Source organism: Hyla sarda, unplaced genomic scaffold (genome assembly GCF_029499605.1).
Source record: "Hyla sarda isolate aHylSar1 unplaced genomic scaffold, aHylSar1.hap1 scaffold_58, whole genome shotgun sequence".
Classification (NCBI taxonomy): Eukaryota; Metazoa; Chordata; class Amphibia; order Anura; family Hylidae; genus Hyla; species Hyla sarda.
In genome coordinates this window covers 634,805-661,597 of record NW_026610592.1, presented here as the reverse complement: position 1 = coordinate 661,597, position 26,793 = coordinate 634,805, and the positions used below count along the sequence as shown (strand labels likewise).

Sequence of the window (26,793 nt, the reverse complement as noted above, 5' to 3'; positions counted from 1 at the left end):
TTTGCAGTTTTGGAACATCTAGAGGGCTACTGTTTAGAGACCGCTGCACAGTGATCTCCAAACTGTAGCCCTCCAGATGTTGCTAGGCAACTCACCGGCTTCCGTAGAATCCAGGGAGCCACATCGCTGTCCTCTGCCGCCACCGATCCCCGCCCACTGCTGCTGATCGCCGCCCGCTGCCGATGGGTAGGTGGACCTCCGGCGCTGTTCCCCGACGGTTCCCCGTTCTGCCCAGCCTACGTTAACCCCCGCCCCCGATCTGCTACTGGTCGTCGCTTCTGAACGACCAATCCCCGCCCGCTGCCGCTGATCGCCGCCAGCTGCCGATGGGTAAGTGGACCTCCGGCACTGTGCACCGACGGTTCCCCGTTCTGCCCGGCCACTGTGGGTGGGCAGAATGGGGGAACCGAACGTTAACCCCCCCCCTGCCCCCGATCTGCTATTGGTCTTTGCTTCTGAACGACCAATAGCAGGGATAGGAGGGGTGCCCCCCCTGCCACCTCACTCCTATCCCTTCAGGAGTATCGTGGGTGTCTTGGACAACCCCGATCCCCCTTAATTTCCGGGTAACCGGGTCACCGTAGACCAGTATGAATTCACCAGTGATTTGCGGCAATTGCCGACATGGGGGGGGGGGGGGGTTGATCTCAGGACCCCCCTGGGCATTTGCACGGGGTGCCTGCTGATAGATATCAGTAGTCAACCCGGTCCGGTCCCCGCCCGGTGCGCGGCGGGGACCGAAATTCCCACGTGCATACAGGAACGCCCTTGGTCCTTAAGTACCAGGGAGCGAAGGCGTACCTGTACGCCCTTGGTCCCTAAGTGGTTAGTAAACAAATTGCTAAACAAAAGAATGCAGAAATGGTATGTAAAACTAAACTACTGATACAGTGATCCCTCAACTTACAATGGCCTCAACATACAATAGTTTCAACATACAATAGTATTTTCTGGACCATTTTAACTTGAATCCAGACTCAACATGGCTGGAAGAACTGACCAATCAGAACGGATATTTTACTGGAAAAACCCTTGTTACTGAAGTGCATGCACTGAATTCCTGTCCGATAGCACCCTCTACAGTGCAGGGAGGTATTACATGTTCTGTACTACTCTTTACCTGTGCCAGGGTTAGCTGCTCCTTTGGACACCAGGTAAAGGCGACTCCATGATACTTTTTTTGGACATTGTGTGTACTATACAGGACCCTGAAGAAGCTCCTGTCCTCTACATAGACAGTGATTTACAGCAACCAGCAGATCTTTCGTACTTTTATATGTAAGGACTTGCTTTATCTATATTAGTTATCTACCTATTTTTGTTTACTCCTCCCTTTTTCCTATTTTTGGATAAAATTTTGGAGGCTTCAGAACCAATTACCATCTTTCCATAGAGTTATGGTCTCAACATACAATGGTTTCAACATACAATGGTTGCCCTGGAACCAATTAATATTGTAACTTGAGGGACCACTGTACTAACTTATATTAGACAGTCTAAAGATGTGCCAGATTTATATCATACAGCTACTGTGATAAATTTGGTGATTTTGAAAGTTTTACACTGTCCAAGAATCAATAGTATTAATATATCTGCTCCCCTGACAAACAAAAAATATTACCAAAACCAAAATTTACAGCCTGGTCCAGAATTCTGATGTAAACAATTAACTGTACATAGAACACATGGCAAGGGGGAGAGAGGTGCACTGATTCTTATATCATGTGACTCAAGGAATTCTATTGAAAAATGCCCTTTCTTCCACCTAAAGAGGACTATGAGAGGAGTAACACCACAATTTTTTTAAGAAAAGGAAAAAAACAAAAACAAAAACAAAAAAAAACAACAACATAGCTAGTGAATGCAGTGATTTTGAAAAGTTTCCATTGAGCCCAAAAAAACACCACTAAAGGGTGAGGTAATGCCAAAAATTAAAGGATAACTCCGGGATGTAACAACTTATCCCCTATCTAAAGTGTTAGATCGCTGGGGTCTGACCACTGGGGCCCTCCGTTATCTCCCGCATGGAGCCCCGGCTCCCTGCATGAAACAAGTCCTTTCGACCACAGCACGAACCTGTGGCTGACACGCCCCCTCCATGCAGTCCTATGGCAGAGCCGGAGATTGCCGAAAGCAGCGCTCCAGCTCTCCCATAGAGCTGCCCGGAAGGGGCGTGTCGGCCGCCGCTTTGTGTGGTGGTCAACACGCCCCATTCATGCTGAGAACTGGGGCACCGTTCGGGAGATCCAGCTGTCAGATCCCCCGCGACCTTAGGATAGGGGATAAGTTGTTACATCCAGGAGTTATCCTTTAAAACACTATGTAGGTATGGAATTTCATATTTTCCTATTGACTCCTAGCTAACATCTGGCAGCGGTAGTTTTGTCCCAAATGCATTTTGGGGGCATTTTTTTTCCAGCCTAAAGCAGTGCTCTCCAACATGTAGAGGAAGAGTGGTGCAGTTGCCCATAGCAACCCATTGGATCGCTTCTTTCAAATATTTTGATAAATCTCCCCCATAGAGCCCAGTTCATATAATAATAAGATGATATATGTGCCAGGCTGTGACCAGTTAGTGCCCATCACATGCCAGTCTCATGACCTATTATTTCAGACATATATTTACAGTTGGAGCAATATACAGCTATAATATACATTGGGAGGGAGATTTATCAAAACCTGTGCAGAGGAAAACTTGCCCAGTTGCCCATAGCAACCAATCAGATATCTTCTTTCATTTTAAAAAGGGCCTGTCCAAAATGAAAGAAGAGATCTGATTGGTTGCTATGGGCAACTGGACAACTTTTCCTCTGAACAGGTTTTGATAATTCTCCCCCTGGATGTGTAACTGGACAGAAATATGTGACGATATTAATGAGGGATAATATAGTTTAGAGTAGGACTTACCACTGGATGATCCGGAAAGGATGGTATAACCGGAAAGTGAGGTGTTACCTGAAATAAAAGCACAGACACACAGACACACAACAACAAACAACACACACAGACACTAAGACGCAACAAATAATACAATAATGCACTTGTACGGCTCAGAAATCACAGAATAGCTCCTCCTCTGGCGGTCGCTCCAGCTGAGTGGTTGGTTGTCAGGACAACAGACAAACATACCGTGCAGGTGCCAAGCCAGACCGACCAATCACAGGCCAGCTCACTTGTATCAAGACCAACCAATCACAAACCAGCTCTTTTGTATGTAGATGATCTGCTGGATTCATACATATAATAGGGTTTTAGGATGATTGATAAATCTCCCCAATAATTTTGGATCAATAACCAATATCCCTGCTGAAACCTCTACAATAGTAGGCCCTGACATCAATCCCCTCTAATTATTAATGGAAGTGCCTGTCCTTAATGCAAAAGCTGCTCCTCAGTATATTTCCTATATATAATTTACATTTATAGACACCACACAGGTAAATCCGCATATGTGCTACTCCATGTCACCTGGGACCTCATCCAACTGCTCATATGTTATGTTTCCTTCCTTGTATAGAAGACTGAATTGTAAGCAATAACTAATACAAAGCTTATATATATATATATATATATATATATATATATATATATATATATATATAAAATAATGAAGGCTTATTGTAAAATAGAAGAATATTTGAAGTCACAAAAGGGTCTTTATGATCTTCCATGACCATTTAAACAGTATAAGGCAGCGTATTATATTCAGACCATGGGGCTATAATTTATCTTACACAACGCAGCTGCTGCAGAGCTTCTTTTGACTTTCAAAATGGTCGGCTCATATGGACCACTCCTGGCAGTTAGTACCAAGTTGTACCAAGAGTTGTGTGCCCTCATTTTATACAACATGGGGAAAACATTTCATCTCGAAAAAATAAAGGATTGTTGGGGAGATTTATCAAAACCAGTGCAGAGGAAAAGTTGACCAGTTGCCAGTAGCAACCAATCAGATCGCTGCTTATATTTTTCAGAGGCCCATTTAAAAATGAAAGAAGCAATCTTATTGGTTGCTATGGGCAACTGGTCAACTTTTCCTCCGCACAGGTTTTTATAAATCTTCCCCTGTATGTTTAGTTGGGTGCAGGCCCATCATAATATGGACATTATCATAAGTCACATTTACATAACATGTTATTTTTATAAGTCTACTACTGAATACATTGAGGTATTATGGCTGTGAAAGAGTTGACATTTTACTCTTTGTTGCCCCTACTTATGAGCCATATATGTATGTGTAAGAATGTATAGATCCTTGGTCACATGACTCATCTTAGCTAGATTCTATGCAGAAACTGCTAGTCTCCTAAGTCCAACCCTTTCTCCCTAGCCCCTTAAAGGGGTAGTCCAGTGGTGAAAAACTTATCCCCTATCCTAAGGATAGGGGATAAGTTTGAGATCGCGGGGGGTCCGACCGCTGGGGCCCCCTGCGATCTCTCTGTACGGGGGCCAGGCTCTCCGGCCAGATAGCGGGTGTTGACCTCCGCACGAAGAGGCGGCTGACACGCCCCCTCAATACATCTCTATGGCAGAGCCGGAGATTGCCGAAGGCAGCGTTTCGGCTCTGCCATAGAGTTGTATTGAGGGGGCGTGTCGGCCGCCGCTTCGTGCGGAGGTTGACACGCCCCCTTCCCGCGGGCTGTCGGGGCTCCGTACAGGAGATCGCAGGGGGCCCCAGCGGTCGGACCCCCCGCGATCTGCAACTTATCCCCTATGCTTAGGATAGGGGATAAGTTGTTCACCACTGGGTTCACCACTGGACTACTCCTTTAAGGACGCAGCTCATTTTCACCTTAAGGACCCTTTTTCGCAAATCTGACCACCGTCACTTTAAGCATTAATAACTCTGAGATGCTTTTACCGATTATTCTGATTCTGAGATTGTTTTTTCGTGACATATTCTACTTTATGGTAGTGGTAACTTTAAGTTGTTACTTGCATCCTTTCTTGGTGAAAAATCCCAAAATGTCATGAAAATTTTGAAAATTTAGCATTTTTCTAACTTTGAAGCTCTCTGCTTATAAGGAAAATTGATATTCCAAATACATTTTATATTGATTCACAAATACAATATGTCTACTTTATGTTGGCATCATAAAATGGACATATTTGTACTTTTTGAAAAAATTAGAGGACTTCAAACTATAGCAGCAATTTTCTAAATTTTCATGAAAATTGCAAAATCTGAAGGGACATATGTTACAGAACTACAACTCCCAGCATGCCTGGGCAGTGTAGGCATGCTGAGAGTTGTAGTTTGGCAACATCTGGAGGGCTACCGTTTGGGCAACACTTTAAAAGTGGTCTCCAAACTGTGACCCTCCAGATGTTGCAAAACTACAACTCCCAGCTTGCCGAGACAGCCTTTGGCTGTCTGGGCATGCTGGGAGTTGCAGTTTAGCAACCACTAGAAGGGCAGCAGTAAATATTGCTTTACTGCCACCTTTCTTTCCCCCCTCCCACCGTCACTTCCTTACCTGCGCCGCTGATCTCCGCTGTCTCTACCGATGAACGGCAGTCCGCACGGCATCTTCTGCACAGGTACAGGCCGCCATCTTCTCCCCCTGTTCTGCCCGACATCCAGGGGTGGGCAGAGCGGGGGGTTTCCATGGCAACCCCCTGTCGTGCACTGCCATTGGTCAGAACTCATTTCTGACTAATGGCAGGGGACAGGAGGAGATTGCAGCGCTGAAACCTCGCTCCTATCCTTCAGGATGATCGGGGCTGTCACTGACAGCTCTGATCATCCCTATTTTCCGCGTGATGGGGTCACTAGAGACCCGATCATCCCGAAATAGGAGAAAATCGCATGTCTGAATTGACATGTCATTTTTTCCGATCGCCAACATGGGGGTGTCTCAGGACCCCCCTCGGCGATGTGCCGGGATGCCTGCTGAATGATTTCAGCAGGCATCCCAGTCCGGTCCCCAACTGGCTAGCGGTGGGGACCGGAATTCCCACGGGCGTATCCATACGCCCTACGTCCTAAAGGACTCGGGATGCAGGGCGTATGCATACGCCCTACGTCCTGAACAGGCTAGAGGACTTGAACCTGATTGTCTCATATCTCTGCTAGGTCCCATGTGAGAGGAGTTTAGGCCTAGTCAGAACTCATTTTCCAGTTATCTCCAAAATCCTGCTTCCTGCTCCAATGAGAAGAATTTTTCTTGTCAGTAAAAAGTAGTAGCTGAGCAAGGACTCTTCTGCATACACTTAACTCATTGTTGGCTTCCAGTCATGCTAAGTGCTGTGTAGCTATCGCATCACGAGCAACTTTAATCCACACCCTGTGGCAGGAAATTGGGCCGCAAACTGAAACCTGAGCAGGGTCTCTACAGTAGAGTGTGTGTATAAAAATATATATATTTAAATAAACATATCCCAGCGCTGAAAGGGTTAAACAATAGAGATACTTTTATTGTTGAATGTTGATGTAATCTGCAGATAGTGGTAATAATCCTCAATGTGTCGATGGTCTAGATAAAATAAAATGAATACGTGTATAATGAGCTGTAGTGCCCGGGTATACCTACAAGTAGATCTACAATGTAATGCACTTACACAGCGTTGTACTTACCTCTATGTATGCATAGATGTGTAACTGTCCCTGATGCCAGGTGGCAGTGTGTGGTAAAGAAGAGAGCGTGATATCCTGGATAAATAAATAAATTAAAGGGTTAAGTATAAAAGCACAAGAATGGGACTTGCAGGTTATTCGCTTGGTAAATAGTCCGTACCCCTTAAATATTGATGACAGTTGTATTCTTTGGGATCAGGCTATATAGTAGTTATACACCTCTCTTTATTTACACATTGGCCCTCATTTACTATTGCAAACCCGACATGTTTAAAATTGTCATTTTCTGACCCCTATAACTATTTTATTTTTCCGCGTATGGGGCGGTATGAGGGCTCATTTTTTTGCGCCGTGATCTGAAGTTTTTATCGGTACCATTTTTGCATTGATAGGCCTTATTGATCGCTTTTTATTCATTTTTTCATGATATAAAAAGTGACCAAAAATGCACTATTTTGGACTTTGGAATTTTTTTGCGCGTACACCATTGACCGTGCGGTTTAATTAACAATATATTTTTATAATTCGGACATTTCCGCACGTGGCGATACCATATATGTTTATTTTTATTTACACTGTGTTTTTTTTTTGATGGGAATAGGGGGGTGATTCAAACTTTTAACCCCTTCAGGACGGAGCCCATTTTGGCCTTAAGGACCGGAGCGTTTTTTGCACATCTGACCACTGTCACTTTAAACATTAATAACTCTGGGATGCTTTTAGTTATCATTCTGATTCCGAGATTGTTTTTTCGTGACATATTCTACTTTAACTTAGTGGTAAATTTTTGTCGATACTTGCATCCTTTCTTGGTGAAAAATCCGTAAATTTGATGAAAAATTTTAAAAATTTTGCATTTTTCTAACTTTGAAGCTCTCTGCTTGTAAGGAAAATGGATATTACGAATACATTTTTTTTGGTTCACATATACAATATGTCTACTTTATGTTTGCATCATAAAATTGACGTGTTTTTACTTTTGGAAGACACCAGAGGGCTTCAACGGTCAGCAGCAATTTTCCGATTTTTCACAAAATTTTCAAACTCAGTATTTTTCAGGGACCAGTTCAGGTTTGAAGTGGATTTGAAGGGTCTTCATATTAGAAATACCCCATAAATGACCCCATTATAAAAACTAGACCCCCCCAAAGTATTCAAAATGACATTCAGTCAGCGTTTTAACCCTTAAGGTGGTTCCCACGAATAGCAGCAAAGTGAAGGAGAAAATTCACAATCTTCATTTTTTACACTTACATGTTCTTGTAGACCCAATTTTTGAATTTTTACAAGGGGTAAAAGGACAAAATGTTTACTTGTATTTGTAGCCCAATTTCTCTCGAGTAAGCACATACCTCATATGTCTATGTAAAGTGTTCGGCGGGCCCAGTAGAGGGCTCAGAAGGGAAGGAGCGACAAGGGGATTTTGGAGAGTACGTTTTTCTGAAATGGTTTTTGGGGGGCATGTTACCTTTAGGAAGCCCTTATGGTGCCAGAACAGCAAAAAAAAAACCACATGGCATACCATTTTGGAAACTAGACCCCTCGGGGAATGTAACATGGGATAAAGTGAACCTTAATACCCCACAGGTGTTTCACGACTTTTGCAAATGTAAAAAAAAATAATAATAATTTTACCTAAAATGCTTGTTTCCCCAAAAATGTTTTATTTTTAAAAAGGGTAATAGCAGAAAATACCCCTAAAAATTTGAAGCCCAATTTCTCCCGATTCAGAAAACACCCCATATGGGGGTGAAAAGTGCTCTGCTGGTGCACTACAGGTCTCGGAAGAGAAGGAGTCACATTTGGCTTTTTGAAAGCAAATTTTGCTCTGGGGGCATGCCGCATTTAGGAAGCCCCTATGGTGCCAGGACAGCAGAAAAACCCCCACATGGCATACCATTTTGGAAACTAGACCCCTCGGGGAACGTAACAAGGGGTTAAGTGAACCTTTATACCCCACAGGTGTTTCACGACTTTTGCATATGTAAAAAAAAAATTTTTTTTTTACCTAAAATGCTTGTTTTCCCAAAAATTTTTCATTTTTAAAAAGTGTAAAAGCAGAAAATACCCCCCAAAATTTGTAACACAATTTCTCCCGAGTACGGCGATACCCCATATGTGACCCTAAACTGTTGCCTTGAAATACGACAGGGCTCCAAAGTGAGAGCGCCATGCGCATTTGAGGCCTAAATTAGGGACTTGCATAGGGGTGGACATAGGGGTATTCTACGCCAGTGATTCCCAAACAGGGGGCCTCCAGCTGTTGCAAAACTCCCAGCATGCCTGGACAGTCAACGGATGTCCGACAATACTGGGAGTTGTTTTGCAACAGCGGGAGGCTCCGTTCTGGAAACAGTGGCGTACCAAACGTTTTTCATTTTTATTGGGGAGGGGAGGGGGGCTGTGTAGGGGTATATGTATATGTAGTGTTTTTTACTTTTTATTTTATTTTTTGTGTTAGTGTAGTGTTTTTAGGGTACAGTCGCACGGGCGGGGGTTCACAGTAGTTTCTCGCTGGCAATTTGAGCTGCAGCAGAAAGTTTGCGGCAGCTCAAATTTGCAGCCAGATACTTACTGTAATCCTCCGCCCATGTGAGTGTACCCTGTACGTTCACATTGGGGGGGACATCCAGCTGTTGCATAACTACAACTCCCAGCATGCCCGTTGGCTGTCGGTGACTGCTGAGAGTTGCAGTTTTGCAACAACTGTAGGCACACTGGTTATGTATCACTGAGTTTGTGACCTAACTCAGTGTTTCACAACCAGTGTGCCTCCAGCTGTTGCAAAACTACAACTCCCAGCATGTACGGTGCATGGTGTACGGTGACTGCTGAGAGTTGTAGTTTGCAACAGCTGGAGGCACACCGGTCGTGAAACACTGAGTTAGGTAAAAAAAAACTCTGAGTTTCACAACCAGTGTGCCTTCAGCTGTTGCAAAACTACAACTCTCAGCAGTCACCGACAGCCAACGGGCATGCTGGGAGTTGTAGTTATGCAACCAGCAGATGCACCACTACAACTCCCAGCATGCACTTTAGCTGTTTGTGCAAGCTGGGAGTTGTAGTTATACAACAGCTGAAGGTACACTTTTCCATAGAAAGAATGTGCCTCCAGCTGTTGCAAAACCATAAGTCCCAGCATGCCCATAAGGGAATGCTGGGAGTTGTGGTGGTCTGCCTCCTGCTGTTGCATAACTACAGCTCCCAGCATGCCCTTTTTGCATGCTGGGAGCTGTTGCTAAGCAACAGCAGGAGGCTGTCACTCACCTCCAACGATCCAGACACTGCAGGTCAGTCCCGCCGCCGCCGCTGCTCCTGGGGCCCCGATCCCAACATTAACGCCGGTGATCGGGGTCCCCAGCACCCGGGGTGCACGTCCCGCACCCGCTCACGTCCTCCAGAGGGGAGGAGCGGGTGCGGGAGTGACACCCGCAGCAGGCGCCCTGATTGGTCGGCCGGTAATCCGGCCGACGAATCAGGGCGATCGTGAGGTGGCACCAGTGCCACCTCACCCCTGCAGGCTCTGGCTGGAGACCCGATTGACCCGGAATCGCCGCAGATCGCTGGACTGAATTGTCCAGCGATCTGCGGCAATCGCCGACATGGGGGGGCATAATGACCCCCCTGGGCGATATGCCGGGATGCCTGCTGAACGATTTCAGCAGGCATCCGGCTCCGGTCCCCAACCGGCTAGCGGTGGGGGCCGGAATTCCCACGGGCGTATGGATACGCCCTCGGTCCTTAAGGACTCGGGATGCAGGGCGTAGCCACGGGTCCCGGCCGTTGTTAGAGGCCGGGCCACGCCTCGATCTATAACGGACACATGACGTTCTATAACGGACACATGACGTTCCAGTACGTTATGTGTACTTAAGGGGTTAAAGTAGAACCCCACCAGTAGGTTGATATTGCTCCTTGTAGGTAATTCCCTCAGTAATGCTCCCAGATAGTTTATGTCCCAGTAGGTAGGCAGTAGGTCATTCAGCTAGATAAGTTGTACTTAATGCCCCCTGCAGGTATGTAATAGACAATGCCCCCAGTAGGTAGTAAGTTATTCCTCCCGGTAGGTAATGCCCCTGAGTAAATAATACTCCCAGGAAATAGTGCCCCCCCCCCCAGGTAGGTAATGTCCAAGTAGGAAGTGCCATCAGTAGGTAGTGCCCCCAGGTAGGTTATGTCCTAATAGGAAGTACCATCAGTGGGTAGTTCCTCCAGGTAGGTCACGCCTCCAATAGGTAGCTCCACCAGGTAAGTAATGCCCTGGGTAAATAGTAGCAGCCCCTGTGCTGATTGTAAAGGGCCCTCAGCCCATCCTGGCGTCTAAGTGAGTAGGGGGCAGTGGCGTTGCGACCGGTGTGCGGGGGGTGCAGCCCGCACCGGGTGACACCATCCTGATGGGGTGACACTAGGTACGCCCCCGGTCCTCAGTTGCGCTGTCTCCGAACTAGCAGCACTCCCCCCCCCCCCCCGTCCTCACTTGCGCTGTCTCTGTACTAGCACCCCCCCCCCCCGTCCTCACTTGCGCTGTCTCCCTACTAGTAGGACCATCCCCCCCCCCGTCACCTGCACAGTGAACCGGCCTGCGCCCCCATGCCTTCTGTTGCGCCGGCCCGACGTGCCTCTGCAGGGCCGTGCAGGAGGACGTGACGTCACTCGCAGAGCGCCCCGAGAGAAGGAGCGCTGCGCTGGTTGGGTGAGTGAGTGTGTGTCTGTCTCACTCTATCTCTGTTTGTGTGTCTCTGTCTGTGTGTGTGTGACTCTGTGTGTGTGTGACTCTGTGTGACTCTATGTGTGTGTGTGTGACTGTGGGTGACTCTGTGTGTGTGTGACTGTGTGTGACTGTCTGTGTGTGACTTTCTGTGTGTGTGTGTGTCCAGGGGCGGACACAGACAGCAGAGGGCCCTTGTGCAAAGAATGTGCCTGCCCCCCCCCCCCCCAAAAAAAAACATCAATTGTTCAGGACCCCCCCCCTCCATGTGTCACCTACTCAGGTGGACCCCCATATGTCACTTGCTCGGGAAGACCCCCCCCCCTGTATAAGTATCTAATTATTTATTAAGGGCTCCCATATGCCGCAGCTCATTCAAGCCCCCCACATTAGGTAGCATAGCTTTCCCACGTTAGGTAGCATAGATTCCCCACATTAGGTAGCATAGATTCCCCACATTAGGTAGCATAGTTTCCCCACATTAGGTAGCACAGATTCCCCACATTGGGTAACATAGTTTCCCCACATTAGGTAGCATAGTTTCCCCACATTAGGTAGCATAGTTTCCCCACATTAGGTAGCATAGTTTCCCCACATTAGGTAGCATAGTTTCCCCACATTAGGTAGCATAGATTCCCCACATTAGGTAGCATAGATTCCCCACATTAGGTAGCATAGTTTCCCCACATTAGGTAGCACAGATTCCCCACATTGGGTAACATAGTTTCCCCACATTAAGTAGCATAGTTTCCCCACATTAGGTAGCATAGTTTTCCCACATTAGGTAGCATAGTTTCCCCACATTAGGTAGCATAGTTTCCCCACATTAGGTAGCAAAGATTCCCCACATTAGGTAACATAGTTTCCCCACATTAGGTAGCAGTTTCCCCACATTAGGTAGCACAGATTCCCCACATTAGGTAGCACAGATTCCCCACATTAGGTACCATAGTTTCCCCACATTGGGTAGCACAGATTCCCCACATTAGGTAGCACAGATTCCACACATTAGGTAACATAGTTTCCCCACATTAGGTAGCCATAGCCCCCACGCAAACACACAGAGACACAGACACACACACAGACACACTTAACTGCCCTGCACAGCGCTTCTCCTCTCCGGCGGCGGCCTGACGAGTGACGTCACTGACGTCCTCCTGAGCAGGTCTGCAGAAGTACGTCACTTGTGCGACGTCCCTCGTCAGACCCCGGTCGGCCGGAGGCAGACTTACTGTCTAAAGTGCCCGCTGTGCTATTATACCCCGCAGCTGCTTTAGAACAGTGAGCAGCGGCGGCGCCAACCCTACCATGAACCTACTAGGCACAAAAAAAGGGGGGCAGCAAAATGCCACCCCTGAAAAGTGCCACTTGGGACTTATGGTCCCACCGGGTCCCATGGTAGGGCCAACCAGAGGCGGCTCTAGACTTTGTGAGGCCTTCGGCGAAACTTGAACATGAGGCCCTGCTTTATTTTCTGCTGAAATTACATGGTGGTCCAGCTGTGAGATGGTTATACTGTGACATCACTGTGTATTATCCCTGTACTGTGACATCACTGTGTATTATCTCTGTACTGTGCCATCACTGTGTATTATCCCTGTACTGTGACGTCACTGTGTATTATCTCTGTACTGTGCCATCACTTTGTGTATTATCTCTGTACTGTGACATCACTGTGTATTGTCCCTGTACTGTGACATCACTGTGTTTTATCCCTGTACTGTGACATCACTGTGTGTATTATCCCTGTACTGTGACATCACTGTGTATTATCTCTGTACTGTGACATCACTGTGTATTATCCCTGTACTGTGACATCACTGTGTATTATCACTGTACTGTGACATCACTGTGTATTGTCCCTGTACTGTGACATCACTGTGTGTATTATCCCTGTACTGTGACATCACTGTGTATTATCTCTGTACTGTGACATCACTGTGTATTATCTCTGTACTGTGACATCACTGTGTATTATCCCTGTACTGTGACATCACTGTGTATTATCCCTGTACTGTGACATCACTGTGTATTATCCCTGTACTGTGACATCACTGTGTATTATCCCTGTACTGTGACATCACTGTTTGTATATTATCCCTGTACTGTGACATCACTGTGTGTATATTATTCCTATACTGTGACATCACTGTGTATAGTATCCCTGTACTGTGACATCACTGTGTATTATTCCTGTACTGTGACATCACTGTGTATTATTCCTGCACTGTGACATCACTGTGTGTATTATCTCTGTACTGTGACATCACTGTGTATTATCCCTGTACTGTGACATCACTGTGTATTATCCCTGTACTGTGACATCACTGTGTATTATCTCTGTACTGTGACGTCACTGTGTATTATCCCTGTACTATGACATCACTGTGTATATTATCCCTCCCTGTACTGTGACATCACTGTGTGTATATTATCCCTGTACTATGACATCACTGTGTATATTATCCCTGTACTGTGACATCACTGTGTATTATCCCTGTACTGTGACATCACTGTGTATTATTCCTGTACTGTGACGTCACTGTGTATTATTCCTGCACTGTGACATCACTGTGTGTATTATCTCTGTACTGTGACATCACTGTGTGTATTATCCCTGTACTGTAATGTCACTGTGTATTATCCCTGTACTGTGACATCACTGTGTATTATCTCTGTACTGTGACGTCATTGTGTTATCCCTGTACTATCACATCACTGTGTATATTATCCCTCCCTGTACTGTGACATCACTGTGTGTATTATCTCTGTACTGTGACATCACTGTGTATTATCCCTGTACTGTGAAATCACTGTGTGTATTATCTCTGTACTGTGACATCACTGTGTATTATCCCTGTACTGTGAAATCACTGTGTGTATTATCTCTGTACTGTGACATCACTGTGTGTATTATCTCTGTACTGTGACATCACTGTGTGTATTATCCCTGTACTGTGACATCACTGTGTGTATTATCCCTGTACTGTGACATCACTGTGTATTATACATGTACTGTGACATCACTGTGTGTATTATCCCTGTACTGTGACATCACTGTGTGTATTATCCCTGTACTGTGACATCACTGTGTGTATTATCCCTGTACTGTGACATCACTGTGTATTATCTCTGTATTGTGACATCACTGTGTATTATCCCTGTACTGTGACATCACTGTGTATTATCCCTGTACTGTCACATCACTGTGTATTATCCCTGTACTGTGACATCACTGTGTATTATCCCTGTACTGTGACATCACTGTGTATATTATCCCTGTACTGTGACATCACTGTGTATATTATCCCTGTACTGTGACATCACTGTCTATATTATCTCTAAACTATAACATCACTGTGTGTTATCTCTATACTGCAACATCACTGTTGATACTTACACTGCACTGTGACATCACTGTATATATTAAGCCTGTATACCCTAATGTCACTGTACATATTTACCTTGCACTGCGAGTGACAATACAGGGTAAATATGCACAATGACATCACAGTTCAGAGTTAATATAAACAGTAATGTCTCTGTACAGGGACAATAAACAGTTTTGCCACTACAAGGTTAATAAACGCAGTGTTGTCACAGTAGAGGGTAACTATACAGTGATGTCATTGTACCGGGAAAATATACACAGTGAAGTCAGCATTCAAGAATAATAAACTGTGATGTCACTACAGGGTTGTTATACACAGTGACATCAAATTACAGCATGAAGCACAGTGATGTCAGTTTATTATGAAGCACAATGATGTCACAGTTTATTATGAAGCACAGTGATGTCACAGTTTATTATGAAGCACAGTGATGTCACAGAGACTGCAGAATGTACAACTGTACGTATGATAAAGATGGCGGGATGCTATCGAAACGTCACACATACATGGGGGAATGAAACACTTTGTTTTTGCACCTTATCTGGGAGTGCCGCTGGATCTTTAGTTTTGTAGATAGATAGATAGATGATATATAGATAGATAGATAGATAGATAGATAGATAGATAATAAATATAAGATAGATAGATGATAGATAGATATGAGATAGATAGATAGATAGATGATAGACATGTGATAGATAGATAGATAGATAGATAGATAGATGATAGATAGATAGATAGATAGATAGATAGATAGATAGATAGATAGATAGATAATAGATATGAGATAGATGATAGATAGATATGAGATAGATAATAGATATGAGATAGATAGATAATAGATATGAGATAGATGATATATAGATAGATAGATAGATAGATAGATAATAGATATAAGATAGATAGATGATAGATAGATATGAGATAGATAGATAGATGATAGACATGTGATAGATAGATAGATAGATAGATAGATAGATAGATAGATGATAGATAGATAGATAGATAGATAATAGATATGAGATAGATAGATGATAGATAGATATGAGATAGATAATAGATATGAGATAGATAGATAATAGATATGAGATAGATGATATATAGATAGATAGATAGATAGATAGATAGATAATAGATACAAGATAGATAGATGATAGATAGATATGAGATAGATAGATAGATGATAGACATGTGATAGATAGATAGATAGATGATAGATAGATAGATAGATAGATAGATAATAGATATGAGATAGATAGATGATAGATAGATATGAGATAGATAATAGATATGAGATAGATAGATAGATAATAGATATGAGATAGATGATAGATAGATAGATAGATATGAGATAGATAGATAGATGATAGACATGTGATTGATAGATAGATAATAGATATGAGAGATAGATAGATATGAGATAGATAGATAGATAGATAGATAGATAGATCAGTGTATCCCAGCCAGGGGGCTTCTAGCTATTCCAAAACGACAACTCCCAGCATGTCTTTGGCTTTATGAGCATACTGGGAGTTGTAGTTTTGCAACAGCTGGAGGCCCCCTGGTTGGGAAACACTGTTCTATCTATCAATCATCTATCTATCTATTTATCTATCCATCTATCTCCTATCTATCTATCTATTCATCCATCTATCTATATCCATCTATCTATTTATGTATCTATTTTTCTATTTATCTATCTATCTCATATCTATTTCAGATAGATGAGAGATAGATAGATGAAAGATAAATAGATATGAGAGATAGATAGATACATAAATAGATGGATATATAGATAGAAAGATAGATAAATAGATGATAGATAGATAGATACTATCTATCTAAAACAAATAAAAACGGCACAACCAAAATCCAGAAATTAGATAGAAGTCGGGGTGCCCGCATACTTGGAACCTGGGTCCACTGGTTCCTCAGTCGGGACAAAGAACAATATGATGCAGCACGCCACAAGTTTGCAGAAAATGGTGGTTTATTCCATCATGTGCATAGACTATGCACATGATGGAATAAACCACCATTTTCTGCAAACTTGTGGCGTGCTGCATCGTATTGTTCTTTATCTATCTATCTATCTATCTATCTTTCTATATCCTATCTATCTATATCATATCTATCATCTATCTGTCATCTATTTATCTATCTTTCTATCTATCTATCTATCTATCATCTATCTCTCATATCTGTCTATCTTTCATCTATCTCTCATCTATCTGAGATAGATATGAGAGATAGATAGATAAATAGAAAGATAGATACATAGATAGATGGATAGATATATAGATATGAGATAGATAGATATGATATAGATAGATAGATATGAGATAGATAGGAGATAGATATGAGATAGATAGATATGAGATAGATAAATAGATAGATAGATAGATAGATAGATAATAGATAGATGAGAGATAGATAGATAGATGATTGATAGATAGATAGATCAGAGTTTTCCAACCTGGGGGCCTCCAGCTGTTGCAAAACTACAACTCCCAGTATGCTCATAAAGCCAAAGGAATGCTGGGAGTTGTAGTTTTGCAACAGCTGGAGGCCCTCTGGTTGGGAAACACTGAACTATCTCCCACTGTCTCCTACAACTTTCCCCCTCTCCCCCAAGCAAGTTACTTACTTTAAAAGGGCAGCATGAGCAGTGGGCACTGGGCAGGTAAGTCTTCCATACTGGTGGTGTCCGGGCCTGTATACACACAGCGGGCCTGCTCCACAAGGTCCAGTATACAGGGGAGTGAGAGAGGGGGAGGAGCTTCCTGTCTGCTCTTCCCAGTCTGCATAGCGCAGCCCCTGCGTGGTGACAGGGCTGCAGGCTGAAGATTTATTTAAAAAAAGGATGCGGAGTAGATGGCTCCGGGGGGCGGGGGTGCAGCGGGGGCTCGGGCCCCTTACTGGTGAACTAGCTGTACCCCCCTGATGGCCATGAGAGCTGCTAGTGACATACTGCTGCTAGGGGGGGGGGGCAAAAGGGGGGGCAATCATGATGTAGGGGGGGCCGTGCCCCCCGTGCCCCCCCTAGAGACGCCACTGGCTGCAGGGGTGGTTGAACGCAGCGTCCATCTGGGTGCTGTCAAACTTGCTGTGGTCGGGGAGTATGCGGTGGTATGTGGCCTAATGCTCGCCTCTGGGGCCGGACCTGGAGAGGGCAGCGGCCCCCTCTCACGCTGGGCCCCTGTGCAGCTGAACCGGCTGCACAGGCGATATGTCCGCCCCTGTGTGTGTCTCTCTGTCTGTGAGTGTGTGTGTGTGTGTGTCTCTCTGTCTGTGAGTGTGTGTGTCTCTGTGTTTGTGTGTGTGTCTGTCGCTAGACTTGTGCACTAGAAAAATTTTCGTTTAATTTCGTTTCGTTTTTTCGTTTTGGAAAAAAATTTCGGTTCGGCAATATTTTCGGTTTAGATTTTTCGGATACATTCGGTATTCGGGTATTCGTGTTGTTTTTTTCGGATACATTCGGTATTCGGGTACATTCGGTAAATCTTTTTAGTCTTTTTTTGGACTTTAGCGATCCTAATAAATAATGGAGATACCTTTTTTATTAAAATTTTGCAGGGTATCATAAAAAAATGATAATAAAAAAGATACAGTGGTGATGAAAAAAATTGTATCTAACGAAATGTATCTTTTTTATTATGAAATGTTTATTCATGGGGGGCGTGGCTGGAGTTCAATGGAGTAGGACGCACGTCTGCTGAGCTCCGCTCCACAGCTGTAATATTGCGGTTCCTAGCCTGCCTAAAGCTACCAGACGAAGTCCATTCTGTGCCCCCTGCCTCCCTGACAAACCCAGTTAATAAAAAATCCACCTGGAAAAGATAAAGAACGATCCACCTGGGCTTGAGAAGGGGAGAAGGTCCCTGCAGGTTCTACAGTGGGCCGCCGCCATTACACAGCACCACGAGGTATAGCAGAGCTGACAGCCCCGGATCACAACTAATAAACAGGTACAGAAGGGGCCAAAGTGAAGAGAAGCTAGAGAGAAGGTCTGCTGTTCACTCACCTTCTACACTGGGAACCCGGTACTGTCAGGCAGATCAGGGAGAAGTGTGCTGGGGAGCGCAGTGAACTCTCCTTGCAGGAGGGTTCTGGGCACCATCTTTATAAAAACCCCTGTGCTGGGAGGAAGCAAGTGACTCCACTCGGGTCCCAGGTTCACTGGTAGATCGGAGGATACAGGATTGTGAGGCAGAATTGCAGTGACAGCAAGTCACAGTCATAGAGCCTCAAGCTGAACTTGTTATAATAAGGGGACTTTTGCTGCTCAGAAGAAGGAAGTGGTGGTGAACATAGTCTCTGCTGAAAACCTTTGCCACCATAAAAGTCTTTCTGGTGATATGTGATTGTTTATACAACTTCACTCTAATTAGCATAGATCTGGCTTAGGAGGATAAAACTGTGCTCTTGAAAATATACTGCATCGAGTTCCTGACTTGGCTGGAAGCTGTATTTTCTATACTTTTTCATGCAATTCATCTAGCTGCTCTTTTTACTGGGGACTGACTGCCACCTTGTGGTGAAAATGTAAATTGCTCCTCTCTACTAAAAATTATAAGATTTTCTCTACCTGTGTTTTTCCTTCAACTTACTAACCTAACCTTGAGGGAATCCTTGAATATATTCATACTGCAGAATTTTAAGGACAGTAGGGGCTCATGTTCATACCTACCAAATAATAGCCAAATTAATATCCTATTATACAACTTTTACAATATAGTCCAGGAATAAAAAAAAAAGCAAATAACTATAATACCTGTTATTCCCTTGTACACCTCTCATGGGAAGACAAAATAAGAACAAGAAGCAAAAGAATCCATCGCCTCAGCTGAGATTCCTGCGCTCCAGATCTGTGTCTATACCGCACTCAACGTGCTCTGACGCCAATATCCAGGGAGGCCACAACCTACAGACATACAGCGCTCCTACTTCTCCATTAAAAAGTAATCCTTTAAGGTTGTATAACAGATTTCATCCGATCCGAGATCTACCTGAAGGTACAACAGCCGTCACGAAAATGCACAAAAAGTCGGAAATGATGGCTTGTTCTGACAACTCACTTCTAATGGTGGCGGAAGAACTTAAGGAAAATCTTGATACTACAAAATCAAAGTCCTCTTTACAAGGGTCCACTCCAGATAACAAGAAAAGCTCAACGGGACCGCACACATCCATCCAAATTGTGGACTTTGACCCCAAGGAACAGAGGAAGCCCAAGACTTCACAACCTACTGCAAAAAGGACATTGTCCTCAGCAACTACTTGGGAAACTGACGCATTTACCCCTTCGACTTCCCCTCTGCGGAAAAAAGCAGATCAAGTTGCTTGGTCCCCATGTGGTCCTGAGTCACCGGAAGATACTCCACTTGAGCATAATGAAGGGCAGTGGAAAGCCCACCTAAGCCAGATTCCTACTATAGATTATTTTAATGGATTCTTGATGGACATAAAGCAAACCTTTAAGTCTGAGATGGCAAACTTACGACAGGATATACGGTCGGTTAATCAGAGAGTGGATAGCGTGGAAAGTGAACACGATGAAACTCGAAAATACATTTCCCAACTGCAAACAACAGTGTCAGCCCAACACGAAACCCTCAGCGACTACCAAAGACATCTGGAGGATCTGGACAACAGAGGTCGTCGACACAATATTAGAGTGAGGGGATTGCCGGAAGCAACTCAAGAGGAAGACTTAAAGGCGACGCTGGAAGCAATATTCAATACTGTCCTAAGTGCACCCTCGGATCATAGAATTCAAATGGACAGAGCTCATAGAGCACTTAAACCAAAAGGTTCCTCACCCTATCCGAGGGATGTAATATGCTGCATCACGGACTATACCCTGAAAGAACAAATAATGAACAAAGCCAGAAATCTCAGAGAGATTGATTTTGACGGTGCTGCAATACAACTGCTACCAGATTTATCGTGGTTAACGCTACAGAAGAGAAGACAACTGAAACCACTATTACAGATCCTACGAGAAAAGGACATAGTCTATCGTTGGGGTTTTCCATTTAGCCTCACTGCAAGAAAGAATGGGAAAAGCGTCACACTGAAGACTTCACAGGATCTCTCTTCATTCTGTGGATTTTTGGGTATCCCTGTCCCACAGCTGAGTAACTGGGAACTCCTGCCTCCGCCTCCTGCTCCTCCTCCGGTTTGGACGAAGGTGACTCCGCGGAGGAATAGAAAACCACAACCTCGCCCTCCTGAAAATGGCTGTCCGTCCCAACGTGATGGACTATCTTGAGTAGAGGTTGCTTTGAATATTGACTCTTAGTGATAGAGTTTAGTGTACCACATAGCATCCTTGAGTCCTCATTACTTTGTAAAAATGGCTTTAGGCAGGCCCATAGTATATATTTCAAGTAATATTAGACCGCATTGATATATAAAAACTTTGAGTCTAATGTCCTTTATTCAAGTTATGATAGTTAGGATTCTTAGTTTTACATGCTTAACTGAAGTACAGCTTGGAGCTAGCTTCCTTAGACTAGCTTAGTTTCTCTGTTGATATACGCTTTCTCCCCCTATTATAGAAGAATTTTTCTCATCCCTGAGCCCATAGTGCCTCAGGCGCGAGTATTAGGTAGAAATTCTTCGAAGTTATATCCAAGGAGAATATACTGGATATCGTTAGAGAGTTAATTCTCAGGATAGTTGTTATACCTGTATTGATATCTTCTTGCTTCTAATGTTTTTCCTTTTTTTCTTTAAGTGCATGGTCCCCACCTTAACCTTCAACCACAGGAATGTCTGGGATGACAAGGTGTTCTTCATCCCCGCTTGCTTTACGGTAACGAACACACACCAACGTTACACGAGGGCAGAGGGTTCTTCGGTATTGGTCAATCCGGGAGGGTTGGTACTTTTCTGTGTGGTTGTAAATCCCTCTCTCCTTAAAACCAAGATATGGCTAAGTTAATGTCATACAACGTTAAGGGGCTAAACACGGATGTTAAGCGCCGATTATTACTCAAAGAACTTAAGAGGAGAGAGGTTGATATTGCTTTTATACAGGAAACTCACCATTGTGATCCAAACTCCTTCAATTTTGCATTGAAACAGTACCCAAAGATATATGCAGCTAATCAAGACAGAAAAAGGGGGGGTGTTGCCATACTGATTTCCTCTAAATGTCCCTTTCAGGTTGACACTACCTATCTAGATCCACATGGTAGATATATCATTCTTACCGGCCGTTTGTCTTCCTCACCTATGACACTTTGCAATCTATATGCACCCAACCATAGCCAAATTCCATTTTTAAGTAGAGTACTTAACAAGTTGTCCAGGTTGCCTCCAACAACATTATTGATAGGAGGTGATTTTAACCTTCCCTTTTCCGCAAAATTAGACAGGACGTCAGTCAATCACCCAATACCCCCACAAAATACAATTCGCTTATCTCAATTATTTCGTAGGATTATAAGGAAACACCATATATATGACCTATGGCGTTCCCTTCAACCTAATGTTAAGGAATTTACATTTTACTCCCATCCACATACAACACACTCGAGAATCGACATGTTCTTTGGGAATATCCTGGCCTATAGGTTAACCAAAACCTCAACAATACTCCCGATTACGTGGTCGGATCATGCACCGATCATGTTGGAATTAGCCGACCCTTCCATCCCAAGAAGAATTTGTCACTGGAGATTAAATGAATCTCTTCTGAAGAAAGCGGACAATAGGGATAGATTGGGGGCGTGCATTAAGGAATACTTCGAACAAAATATAGGGACGGTCTCATCTTGTTCGGTCTTATGGGAGGCCCATAAGACAGTAATAAGAGGTCAATGTATATCGTTGGCTTCCCAGCTCAAAAAAGACCTACTAAAGAATACAGTGGAACTAGAAAACAAATTAAAAGCTCTGGAGATTAGGTTACAGACATACCCCACAGTCTCACTACTGCGTAAAATAACTAAGATACGTAATGAATTGAAGGATTTGGAGATGAATGTGGCGGAAAAACTGGTCTCCTACTCCAGGCACAAATATTATGCTAGGGCCAATAAACCACACACCCTGCTTGCCTCTCAACTGAATTCTCAGCCCTCACAATCTAGTCCCTTTGCAGTAAAAAATAATAGTGGTCACTTAGTCTATAGCCCTGAAGGTATAGCTGATCTATTTAGGGAGTTTTACGCTAAACTTTATAATTTACCTTCCTCCCTACCTCCCACAGCCGAGGAAAGAGATTCTCTTCTTCAAAATTATTTGGATAATTGTGGCTTACCGAGGATTAAGGAGTCTGACTTACAAATTTTAAATTCCCCGATCACCTTGGATGAAATCCATGATACAATTAAGCAGCTACCCAATGGTAAATCTCCTGGACCGGACGGCCTACCTTACTCTTATTACAAAACTTTTATCGAAGTTTTATCTCCACACATGCAAATTTTATTTAATTCATTTATGCTGAATGCAATTGTACCTTCCTCCATGCTAGGCTCATATATTACCGTACTGCCTAAATCAGATAAAGATCCAACAGACTGTGCAAATTACAGACCAATATCCCTGCTTAATTCGGATCTAAAGGTATTTACTAAACTATTGGCCAATCGTCTGAGGGTGGTTCTCCCTTCTTTAATCAACAGGGACCAGGTGGGTTTTATACAGGGTAGGCAGGCGGGAGACAGTACGAGAAGGAATATGGATATAATAGATATGTTGAACAAGACCAACATGCCCGGGGTAATTATCAGCCTTGATGCTGAGAAAGCCTTTGACAGGCTAAGTTGGCCATTTTTAATGAATACTCTCCGCACATTTGGAATAAATGGTCCGTTCTTCTCGGCTGTCTCCAACCTATACACAACACCATCTGCCCAAGTAAGACTTAAACATGCAACATCAAAATACCTACCAATTTACAATGGGACGCGACAGGGATGCCCCCTCTCCCCTTTACTTTTTGTACTCAGCATTGAGCCCCTAGCAGCATATGTCCGTAGAAATGCTGATATTACAGGGGTTAAGTTGGGTTCCAAAGAATTTAAGATATCGTTGTATGCGGACGATGTTCTTCTAACATTGACCAAACCCCATACGTCGCTACCCAACCTTCTTAGGGTCATTGAAAAATATTCTAAAATGTCTGGTTATAAAATCAACTCAGATAAAACTGAAATACTGCCAATCAATATCTCACCTGGAGACTTGGAAATTTTTAAATCTAATTTTAATTATAGATGGCAAGAGAATACCTTGAAGTATCTCGGCATTAAACTCACACCGAACACTTCTCTTCTCTTTAAACATAATTTTCCTCCTTTGGTCCAGGAGATTAACACCTTATTGATCAAATGGAAGTCACTTCCTCTATCCCTCCTTGGAAGGGTTGCAGCAGTCAAGATGACAGTACTTCCCAAATTATTGTACATCATGGAAACTCTTCCAATTTTTATCTCTAAGGGGGCCCTAATGAAGTTTCAATCAATGTTACTTAAGTTTATTTGGAAGGGTGGGCGTCACAGGATCCCTATAGCAGTTTTAACTATGCCTAAAACATATGGAGGTCTGGCGTTTCCAGATGTATATAAATATTACTTAGCAGTACACTTAAGAAGGATTCCTTCTCTGACTGCAGTTAAACTGACCCATAAATGGTTGGAAATTGAAACGGAATGGATATCACCAGTCCATCCTAGCTCCTTAATCTGGACATGGCAGACACCCAAAATTCCTAAGAAAATACTCAAGTCTACTGCATTAACACTTAAGGTGTGGGAGGCAACCTGGTCAACATATGGACTTAAATCACCAAAGTCTCTATTTACCCCACTGATATCTAATCCCTCCTTCCCATCTAGTTACAGGAGTGATGTGGTCACACACTGGTTGTCAGCTAAACTCTTGTATTTGACGGATCTGATAGACCCGTTGAGACGTACATTAATCCCCTTCTCAGACTTGCAGTCCAAATATAATCTCCCAGATTCATCATACTCACTATATCAAGATGTGTGCACCCAACTGACCTCCCTTACTTCAGCTGCGACCCTTCCTCCTATGACACCCTTTGAGTCTTTATGTAAAAATTCCACATCGACTCGAGGGCTTATATCAGGCATTTACTCTCTGTTACTAATACCACAGGATATCGCTAAAATACGACACTCTTATATGGACAAGTGGGAGGCGTACCTGGGTAAGACTCTAACTATTGGACAATGGCAGACAATTTGGTCAAATGCAGCTAAATCTTCTTCTTGTATAAATTATAGGGAAAATCAATATAAAGTACTCACCTTTTGGTACCATACACCCGATCTATTGAATCGCATTTTTCCCCAGGTTCCACCCTTATGCTGGAGGTGCCAACAAGCCAGGGGTACGCTTCCACATATTTTTTGGGATTGCCCTGCCCTGGCTGATTATTGGAATTTCATCGGAATCCTAGTGAGGCGTCTTTTGGGGATACATTTACCTTTAGATCCATCTATATTCCTTTTGAATATGTTCCCTAGAAACCTTAATAAAACACAGACTAGACTTTTATTACATATCCTGACTGCAGCCAAGTGTGTAATAGCTAGTTGGTGGAATGAGAGTACACCTCCACCTATAAATGTATTACTAGATAGGATTAGAGAAATGAAAAGAATGGAATATTTTTCAGCGTCATTAGAAGACTCATTGCCGAAATTTTATGAAATTTGGCGGCCGTGGGATGAATACGACACATAGCAAGAACACCATAGACAAAATAAAAAATAATTAAAAAAAATAAATAAAATAAAAAAACTACCAAAAGGTTGAAGGGGATCATGCAGCTTGTCTTTTTAGTTTGTGTTTTTTAATTTTATCTATAACTACTTTTATTTCCTTTCGATTTACCCTTTTTTTTTTTTTTCTTGATTATTTTTTTTATTTTTATTTCTCATTTTCTTCTTTTCTATTTTTATTTTTCTTCTTTCTTTACTTAAAATGGAATATGTTCAGCAAGGCGGTTATACTGGTCATGTAGATAAGCTAACTTGCCATGTGTAGAATGGTAAGCTTAATCTATTTTCTATCGACTTACTTAATTAGGTATAAAAAAAAAAAAAAAATTATAATTAAATAGCATGTATTGTATATTGAAGCATTGTGACAATGCTACTCATTGTTATTGTGATGTCATAACTTTGCTATATATATACATGACACTGATATGTTTTAATTTCCATTTTTGTATTTATACCTTAGCTCTATTTTCCTTTGTTACCATTTTGTAAAATTGTAAAAACTACAAATAAACAGTTTAAAAAAAAAAAAAAAGAAATGTTTATTCATTTTTAAACAGGGATCAATTTATGTGAGCGGGTAAAGCACTAAAAATGGAGCCGACAATAATGAAAATGTAGTGTGTGCGTGTTTTTCACTTTTTTTTAAACATTTTTTAGGTAGTACTACTACTCCCAGCATGGAACACACTCTTCCATGATGGGAGTAGTAGTTACCTGTACTAATTGACAGATTGCAGGGGTCCCTTGCGATCATCTTGTATAATGTATAGATGCGGCAGCTGCTCTTCTATGGTCCCCTGCACTCACGTATATGTACACATATTCATATTTCCCGCAGAGCTGTGATTGGCCAGATGGTTCCAGCCAATCACAGCTCTCTGAGAGAAATAGGAATATGTGTATATATACGGCCGTGCAGGGGACCATAGAAGAGCAGCCGCCGCATTCATACATTATACTGGAGGATCGCAGCGGGTGTCAGGAGTGATACCTGCAGTGATCTTTCCTTTACTACAAGTACTACCACTCCCAACATGGAGTACACTCTGCTCCATGCTGGGAGCTGTAGTACCTGCATTAATAGACAGATCGCAGCGGGTGTCAGAAGTTACACTCGCTGCCATATGTCTATTAATGCAGGTACTACAGCTCCCAGCATGGAGAAGAGTGTGCTCCATGTTGGGAGTATTAGTACCTGCAGTAAGGGACAGACCCCAGCGGATGTCACTCCTCCTGACACCCGCTGCGATCCTCCTGATGTCAATGTCGGGATCAGCTGTTCTCAGGGCTACAGAGCCGGGAGAACAGCTGACGCTGAGCCGTAGGTATACATCGTATATCTAC

At 43.3% G+C, this 26,793-nt stretch overlaps 1 protein-coding gene and 1 long non-coding RNA gene across 20 annotated transcripts in view; both read right to left on the bottom strand.

The window, feature by feature from the left end:
* Window positions 1–26,793, bottom strand: part of LOC130340261 (golgin subfamily A member 6-like protein 22) — a 548,567-nt gene that overhangs the window by 57,736 nt on the left and 464,038 nt on the right. The window lies entirely within an intron of this gene.
* On the bottom strand, window positions 6,413–17,633 carry LOC130340267 (uncharacterized). Its single transcript, XR_008880427.1, has 3 exons — window positions 17,325–17,633; window positions 6,578–6,652; window positions 6,413–6,476 (listed from the first exon to the last, which is right to left on the bottom strand). It is a non-coding gene; the product is annotated as an uncharacterized LOC130340267 (long non-coding RNA).